Source organism: Garra rufa, unplaced genomic scaffold (assembly GCF_049309525.1).
Source record: "Garra rufa unplaced genomic scaffold, GarRuf1.0 hap1_unplaced_007, whole genome shotgun sequence".
Taxonomy (NCBI): domain Eukaryota; kingdom Metazoa; phylum Chordata; class Actinopteri; order Cypriniformes; family Cyprinidae; genus Garra; species Garra rufa.
Window position 1 is genome coordinate 495,958 of NW_027394282.1, and position 7,500 is coordinate 503,457.

The 7,500-nt window shown below is 39.8% G+C and overlaps 10 non-coding genes across 10 annotated transcripts; all 10 read left to right on the forward strand.

Annotated features, from left to right (window-relative positions):
• The first annotated feature begins 206 nt into the window (after window positions 1-206).
• LOC141313574 (5S ribosomal RNA) lies at window positions 207-325 on the forward strand. Its single transcript, XR_012349646.1, has one exon. It is a non-coding gene; the product is annotated as a 5S ribosomal RNA (ribosomal RNA).
• An 801-nt stretch (window positions 326-1,126) lies between these two features.
• LOC141313575 (5S ribosomal RNA) lies at window positions 1,127-1,245 on the forward strand. The gene has a single exon (XR_012349647.1). It is a non-coding gene; the product is annotated as a 5S ribosomal RNA (ribosomal RNA).
• Window positions 1,246-2,045: 800 nt separating this feature from the next.
• LOC141313866 (5S ribosomal RNA) lies at window positions 2,046-2,164 on the forward strand. Its single transcript, XR_012349937.1, has one exon. It is a non-coding gene; the product is annotated as a 5S ribosomal RNA (ribosomal RNA).
• Window positions 2,165-2,248: 84 nt separating this feature from the next.
• Window positions 2,249-2,367, forward strand: LOC141313576 (5S ribosomal RNA). The gene has a single exon (XR_012349648.1). It is a non-coding gene; the product is annotated as a 5S ribosomal RNA (ribosomal RNA).
• Window positions 2,368-3,168: 801 nt separating this feature from the next.
• On the forward strand, window positions 3,169-3,287 carry LOC141313592 (5S ribosomal RNA). The gene has a single exon (XR_012349663.1). It is a non-coding gene; the product is annotated as a 5S ribosomal RNA (ribosomal RNA).
• An 801-nt stretch (window positions 3,288-4,088) lies between these two features.
• On the forward strand, window positions 4,089-4,207 carry LOC141313578 (5S ribosomal RNA). The gene has a single exon (XR_012349649.1). It is a non-coding gene; the product is annotated as a 5S ribosomal RNA (ribosomal RNA).
• An 800-nt stretch (window positions 4,208-5,007) lies between these two features.
• LOC141313867 (5S ribosomal RNA) lies at window positions 5,008-5,126 on the forward strand. Its single transcript, XR_012349938.1, has one exon. It is a non-coding gene; the product is annotated as a 5S ribosomal RNA (ribosomal RNA).
• An 84-nt stretch (window positions 5,127-5,210) lies between these two features.
• Window positions 5,211-5,329, forward strand: LOC141313579 (5S ribosomal RNA). Its single transcript, XR_012349650.1, has one exon. It is a non-coding gene; the product is annotated as a 5S ribosomal RNA (ribosomal RNA).
• Window positions 5,330-6,130: 801 nt separating this feature from the next.
• Window positions 6,131-6,249, forward strand: LOC141313620 (5S ribosomal RNA). Its single transcript, XR_012349692.1, has one exon. It is a non-coding gene; the product is annotated as a 5S ribosomal RNA (ribosomal RNA).
• An 802-nt stretch (window positions 6,250-7,051) lies between these two features.
• Window positions 7,052-7,170, forward strand: LOC141313772 (5S ribosomal RNA). Its single transcript, XR_012349844.1, has one exon. It is a non-coding gene; the product is annotated as a 5S ribosomal RNA (ribosomal RNA).
• Window positions 7,171-7,500: the final 330 nt, after the last annotated feature.

Here is a 7,500-nt window from a genome sequence, read left to right on the forward strand (position 1 = left end):
TTTAACCACTAGTCATCTCTCACAGTTAAATCTGACCCCATTTTAGTCTTGTAACTCGGCTGATAAGGCCGATTGTTACACTTTTATGGGAGACCGCCTGGGAATACCAGGTGCTGTAAGCTTTTGCCTTTTCTTCACTATTTATATAATATGCTGGCTTTTACGGAGGCTGATCTTTAAATAGCCCACTTTTTGGAGCAGCCCTCGCTTATGGCCATACCGCGCTGAGAGCGCCCGATCTCGTCTGATCTCGGAAGCTAAGCAGCGTCGGGCCTGGTTAGTACTTGGATGGGAGACCGCCTGGGAATACCAGGTGCTGTAAGCTTTTGCCTTTTCTTCACTATTTATATAATATGCTGGCTTTTAGAAAGACGTGTTTTACCGCTCTATTTATTACAATCATTTACATCTATTATAGAGTTTTAAGTGTTTTACATGTTTTTTAGGCCATTTTATTACTCTTAACATTTTAAGTGTATGTGTCTTTAATAAATGGATGGTTGGCCTGTCATGTGACTAGACACATGACAGGAAGCAGGAAGTACAACTGTATAAGAGAGCAGCATGACAAACAAAGGACAGTCACCAAACTGTTGGATTGAGGAGTTGCTAATTTTAGAGCTCACCTTTCCATTCACCACCTGCAAACTTTGGATTACACTTTCTGTGGATTGTATATACACTGGTGGACACTCACATTGGACTTATCAACACACTGGGGTTCTTGGACTGTTTTTAGGGTATGGACAAATGAACTGTATTCTTTTAACAGAGTTTACCTGTTTTTAGGGTATGGTCAAATGAACTGTATTCTTTTAACAGAGTTTACCTAGTTTTATCGTGTTGTTTTAAAGTCTTTTATGTGAACCTTGTAAATACACCAAATCTATTTAAACCAATTTTCTTTTATGTCTCATTCTTTTAACCACTAGTCATCTCTCACAGTTAAATCTGACCCCATTTTAGTCTTGTAACTCGGCTGATAAGGCCGATTGTTACACTTTTATGGGAGACCGCCTGGGAATACCAGGTGCTGTAAGCTTTTGCCTTTTCTTCACTATTTATATAATATGCTGGCTTTTACGGAGGCTGATCTTTAAATAGCCCACTTTTTGGAGCAGCCCTCGCTTATGGCCATACCGCGCTGAGAGCGCCCGATCTCGTCTGATCTCGGAAGCTAAGCAGCGTCGGGCCTGGTTAGTACTTGGATGGGAGACCGCCTGGGAATACCAGGTGCTGTAAGCTTTTGCCTTTTCTTCACTATTTATATAATATGCTGGCTTTTAGAAAGACGTGTTTTACCGCTCTATTTATTACAATCATTTACATCTATTATAGAGTTTTAAGTGTTTTACATGTTTTTTAGGCCATTTTATTACTCTTAACATTTTAAGTGTATGTGTCTTTAATAAATGGATGGTTGGCCTGTCATGTGACTAGACACATGACAGGAAGCAGGAAGTACAACTGTATAAGAGAGCAGCATGACAAACAAAGGACAGTCACCAAACTGTTGGATTGAGGAGGTGCTAATTTTAGAGCTCACCTTTCATTCACCACCTGCAAACTTTGGATTACACTTTCTGTGGATTGTATATACACTGGTGGACACTCACATTGGACTTATCAACACACTGGGGTTCTTGGACTGTTTTTAGGGTATGGACAAATGAACTGTATTCTTTTAACAGAGTTTTCCTGTTTTTAGGGTATGGACAAATGAACTGTATTCTTTTAACAGAGTTTACCTAGTTTTATCGTGTTGTTTTAAAGTCTTTTATGTGAACCTTGTAAATACACCAAATCTATTTAAACCAATTTTCTTTTATGTCTCATTCTTTTAACCACTAGTCATCTCTCACAGTTAAATCTGACCCCATTTTAGTCTTGTAACTCGGCTGATAAGGCCGATTGTTACACTTTTATGGGAGACCGCCCGGGAATACCAGGTGCTGTAAGCTTTTGCCTTTTCTTCACTATTTATATAATATGCTGGCTTTTACAGAGGCTGATCTTTAAATAGCCCACTTTTTGGAGCAGCCCTCGCTTATGGCCATACCGCGCTGAGAGCGCCCGATCTCGTCTCATCTCGGAAGCTAAGCAGCGTCGGGCCTGGTTAGTACTTGGATGGGAGACCGCCTGGGAATACCAGGTGCTGTAAGCTTTTGCCTTTTCTTCACTATTTATATAATATGCTGGCTTTTACGGAGGCTGATCTTTAAATAGCCCACTTTTTGGAGCAGCCCTCGCTTATGGCCATACCGCGCTGAGAGCGCCCGATCTCGTCTGATCTCGGAAGCTAAGCAGCGTCGGGCCTGGTTAGTACTTGGATGGGAGACCGCCTGGGAATACCAGGTGCTGTAAGCTTTTGCCTTTTCTTCACTATTTATATAATATGCTGGCTTTTAGAAAGACGTGTTTTACCGCTCTATTTATTACAATCATTTACATGTATTATAGAGTTTTAAGTGTTTTACATGTTTTTTAGGCCATTTTATTACTCTTAACATTTTAAGTGTATGTGTCTTTAATAAATGGATGGTTGGCCTGTCATGTGACTAGACACATGACAGGAAGCAGGAAGTACAACTGTATAAGAGAGCAGCATGACAAACAAAGGACAGTCACCAAACTGTTGGATTGAGGAGTTGCTAATTTTAGAGCTCACCTTTCCATTCACCACCTGCAAACTTTGGATTACACTTTCTGTGGATTGTATATACACTGGTGGACACTCACATTGGACTTATCAACACACTGGGGTTCTTGGACTGTTTTTAGGGTATGGACAAATGAACTGTATTCTTTTAACAGAGTTTACCTGTTTTTAGGGTATGGACAAATGAACTGTATTCTTTTAACAGAGTTTACCTAGTTTTATCGTGTTGTTTTAAAGTCTTTTATGTGAACCTTGTAAATACACCAAATCTATTTAAACCAATTTTCTTTTATGTCTCATTCTTTTAACCACTAGTCATCTCTCACAGTTAAATCTGACCCCATTTTAGTCTTGTAACTCGGCTGATAAGGCCGATTGTTACACTTTTATGGGAGACCGCCTGGGAATACCAGGTGCTGTAAGCTTTTGCCTTTTCTTCACTATTTATATAATATGCTGGCTTTTACGGAGGCTGATCTTTAATTAGCCCACTTTTTGGAGCAGCCCTCGCTTATGGCCATACCGCGCTGAGAGCGCCCGATCTCGTCTGATCTCGGAAGCTAAGCAGCGTAGGGCCTGGTTAGTACTTGGATGGGAGACCGCCTGGGAATACCAGGTGCTGTAAGCTTTTGCCTTTTCTTCACTATTTATATAATATGCTGGCTTTTAGAAAGACGTGTTTTACCGCTCTATTTATTACAATCATTTACATGTATTATAGAGTTTTAAGTGTTTTACATGTTTTTTAGGCCATTTTATTACTCTTAACATTTTAAGTGTATGTGTCTTTAATAAATGGATGGTTGGCCTGTCATGTGACTAGACACATGACAGGAAGCAGGAAGTACAACTGTATAAGAGAGCAGCATGACAAACAAAGGACAGTCACCAAACTGTTGGATTGAGGAGTTGCTAATTTTAGAGTTCACCTTTCCATTCACCACCTGCAAACTTTGGATTACACTTTCTGTGGATTGTATATACACTGGTGGACACTCACATTGGACTTATCAACACACTGGGGTTCTTGGACTGTTTTTAGGGTATGGACAAATGAACTGTATTCTTTTAACAGAGTTTACCTGTTTTTAGGGTATGGTCAAATGAACTGTATTCTTTTAACAGAGTTTACCTAGTTTTATCGTGTTGTTTTAAAGTCTTTTATGTGAACCTTGTAAATACACCAAATCTATTTAAACCAATTTTCTTTTATGTCTCATTCTTTTAACCACTAGTCATCTCTCACAGTTAAATCTGACCCCATTTTAGTCTTGTAACTCGGCTGATAAGGCCGATTGTTACACTTTTATGGGAGACCGCCTGGGAATACCAGGTGCTGTAAGCTTTTGCCTTTTCTTCACTATTTATATAATATGCTGGCTTTTACGGAGGCTGATCTTTAAATAGCCCACTTTTTGGAGCAGCCCTCGCTTATGGCCATACCGCGCTGAGAGCGCCCGATCTCGTCTGATCTCGGAAGCTAAGCAGCGTCGGGCCTGGTTAGTACTTGGATGGGAGACCGCCTGGGAATACCAGGTGCTGTAAGCTTTTGCCTTTTCTTCACTATTTATATAATATGCTGGCTTTTAGAAAGACGTGTTTTACCGCTCTATTTATTACAATCATTTACATCTATTATAGAGTTTTAAGTGTTTTACATGTTTTTTAGGCCATTTTATTACTCTTAACATTTTAAGTGTATGTGTCTTTAATAAATGGATGGTTGGCCTGTCATGTGACTAGACACATGACAGGAAGCAGGAAGTACAACTGTATAAGAGAGCAGCATGACAAACAAAGGACAGTCACCAAACTGTTGGATTGAGGAGGTGCTAATTTTAGAGCTCACCTTTCATTCACCACCTGCAAACTTTGGATTACACTTTCTGTGGATTGTATATACACTGGTGGACACTCACATTGGACTTATCAACACACTGGGGTTCTTGGACTGTTTTTAGGGTATGGACAAATGAACTGTATTCTTTTAACAGAGTTTTCCTGTTTTTAGGGTATGGACAAATGAACTGTATTCTTTTAACAGAGTTTACCTAGTTTTATCGTGTTGTTTTAAAGTCTTTTATGTGAACCTTGTAAATACACCAAATCTATTTAAACCAATTTTCTTTTATGTCTCATTCTTTTAACCACTAGTCATCTCTCACAGTTAAATCTGACCCCATTTTAGTCTTGTAACTCGGCTGATAAGGCCGATTGTTACACTTTTATGGGAGACCGCCCGGGAATACCAGGTGCTGTAAGCTTTTGCCTTTTCTTCACTATTTATATAATATGCTGGCTTTTACAGAGGCTGATCTTTAAATAGCCCACTTTTTGGAGCAGCCCTCGCTTATGGCCATACCGCGCTGAGAGCGCCCGATCTCGTCTCATCTCGGAAGCTAAGCAGCGTCGGGCCTGGTTAGTACTTGGATGGGAGACCGCCTGGGAATACCAGGTGCTGTAAGCTTTTGCCTTTTCTTCACTATTTATATAATATGCTGGCTTTTACGGAGGCTGATCTTTAAATAGCCCACTTTTTGGAGCAGCCCTCGCTTATGGCCATACCGCGCTGAGAGCGCCCGATCTCGTCTGATCTCGGAAGCTAAGCAGCGTCGGGCCTGGTTAGTACTTGGATGGGAGACCGCCTGGGAATACCAGGTGCTGTAAGCTTTTGCCTTTTCTTCACTATTTATATAATATGCTGGCTTTTAGAAAGACGTGTTTTACCGCTCTATTTATTACAATCATTTACATGTATTATAGAGTTTTAAGTGTTTTACATGTTTTTTAGGCCATTTTATTACTCTTAACATTTTAAGTGTATGTGTCTTTAATAAATGGATGGTTGGCCTGTCATGTGACTAGACACATGACAGGAAGCAGGAAGTACAACTGTATAAGAGAGCAGCATGACAAACAAAGGACAGTCACCAAACTGTTGGATTGAGGAGTTGCTAATTTTAGAGCTCACCTTTCCATTCACCACCTGCAAACTTTGGATTACACTTTCTGTGGATTGTATATACACTGGTGGACACTCACATTGGACTTATCAACACACTGGGGTTCTTGGACTGTTTTTAGGGTATGGACAAATGAACTGTATTCTTTTAACAGAGTTTACCTGTTTTTAGGGTATGGACAAATGAACTGTATTCTTTTAACAGAGTTTACCTAGTTTTATCGTGTTGTTTTAAAGTCTTTTATGTGAACCTTGTAAATACACCAAATCTATTTAAACCAATTTTCTTTTATGTCTCAATCTTTTAACCACTAGTCATCTCTCACAGTTAAATCTGACCCCATTTTAGTCTTGTAACTCGGCTGATAAGGCCGATTGTTACACTTTTATGGGAGACCGCCTGGGAATACCAGGTGCTGTAAGCTTTTGCCTTTTCTTCACTATTTATATAATATGCTGGCTTTTACGGAGGCTGATCTTTAAATAGCCCACTTTTTGGAGCAGCCCTCGCTTATGGCCATACCGCGCTGAGAGCGCCCGATCTCGTCTGATCTCGGAAGCTAAACAGCGTCGGGCCTGGTTAGTACTTGGATGGGAGACCGCCTGGGAATACCAGGTGCTGTAAGCTTTTGCCTTTTCTTCACTATTTATATAATATGCTGGCTTTTAGAAAGACGTGTTTTACCGCTCTATTTATTACAATCATTTACATGTATTATAGAGTTTTAAGTGTTTTACATGTTTTTTTAGGCCATTTTATTACTCTTAACATTTTAAGTGTATGTGTCTTTAATAAATGGATGGTTGGCCTGTCATATGACTAGACACATGACAGGAAGCAGGAAGTACAACTGTATAAGAGAGCAGCATGACAAACAAAGGACAGTCACCAAACTGTTGGATTGAGGAGTTGCTAATTTTAGAGCTCACCTTTCCATTCACCACCTGCAAACTTTGGATTACACTTTCTGTGGATTGTATATACACTGGTGGACACTCACATTGGACTTATCAACACACTGGGCTTCTTGGACTGTTTTTAGGGTATGGACAAATGAACTGTATTCTTTTAACAGAGTTTACCTGTTTTTAGGGTATGGACAAATGAACTGTATTCTTTTAACAGAGTTTACCTAGTTTTATCGTGTTGTTTTAAAGTCTTTTATGTGAACCTTGTAAATACACCAAATCTATTTAAACCAATTTTCTTTTATGTCTCATTCTTTTAACCACTAGTCATCTCTCACAGTTAAATCTGACCCCATTTTAGTCTTGTAACTCGGCTGATAAGGCCGATTGTTACACTTTTATGGGAGACCGCCTGGGAATACCAGGTGCTGTAAGCTTTTGCCTTTTCTTCACTATTTATATAATATGCTGGCTTTTACGGAGGCTGATCTTTAATTAGCCCACTTTTTGGAGCAGCCCTCGCTTATGGCCATACCGCGCTGAGAGCGCCCGATCTCGTCTGATCTCGGAAGCTAAACACCGTCGGGCCTGGTTAGTACTTGGATGGGAGACCGCCTGGGAATACCAGGTGCTGTAAGCTTTTGCCTTTTCTTCACTATTTATATAATATGCTGGCTTTTAGAAAGACGTGTTTTACCGCTCTATTTATTACAATCATTTACATGTATTATAGAGTTTTAAGTGTTTTACATGTTTTTTAGGCCATTTTATTACTCTTAACATTTTAAGTGTATGTGTCTTTAATAAATGGATGGTTGGCCTGTCATATGACTAGACACATGACAGGAAGCAGGAAGTACAACTGTATAAGAGAGCAGCATGACAAACAAAGGACAGTCACCAAACTGTTGGATTGAGGAGTTGCTAATTTTAGAGCTCACCTTTCCATTCACCACCTGCAAACTTTGGA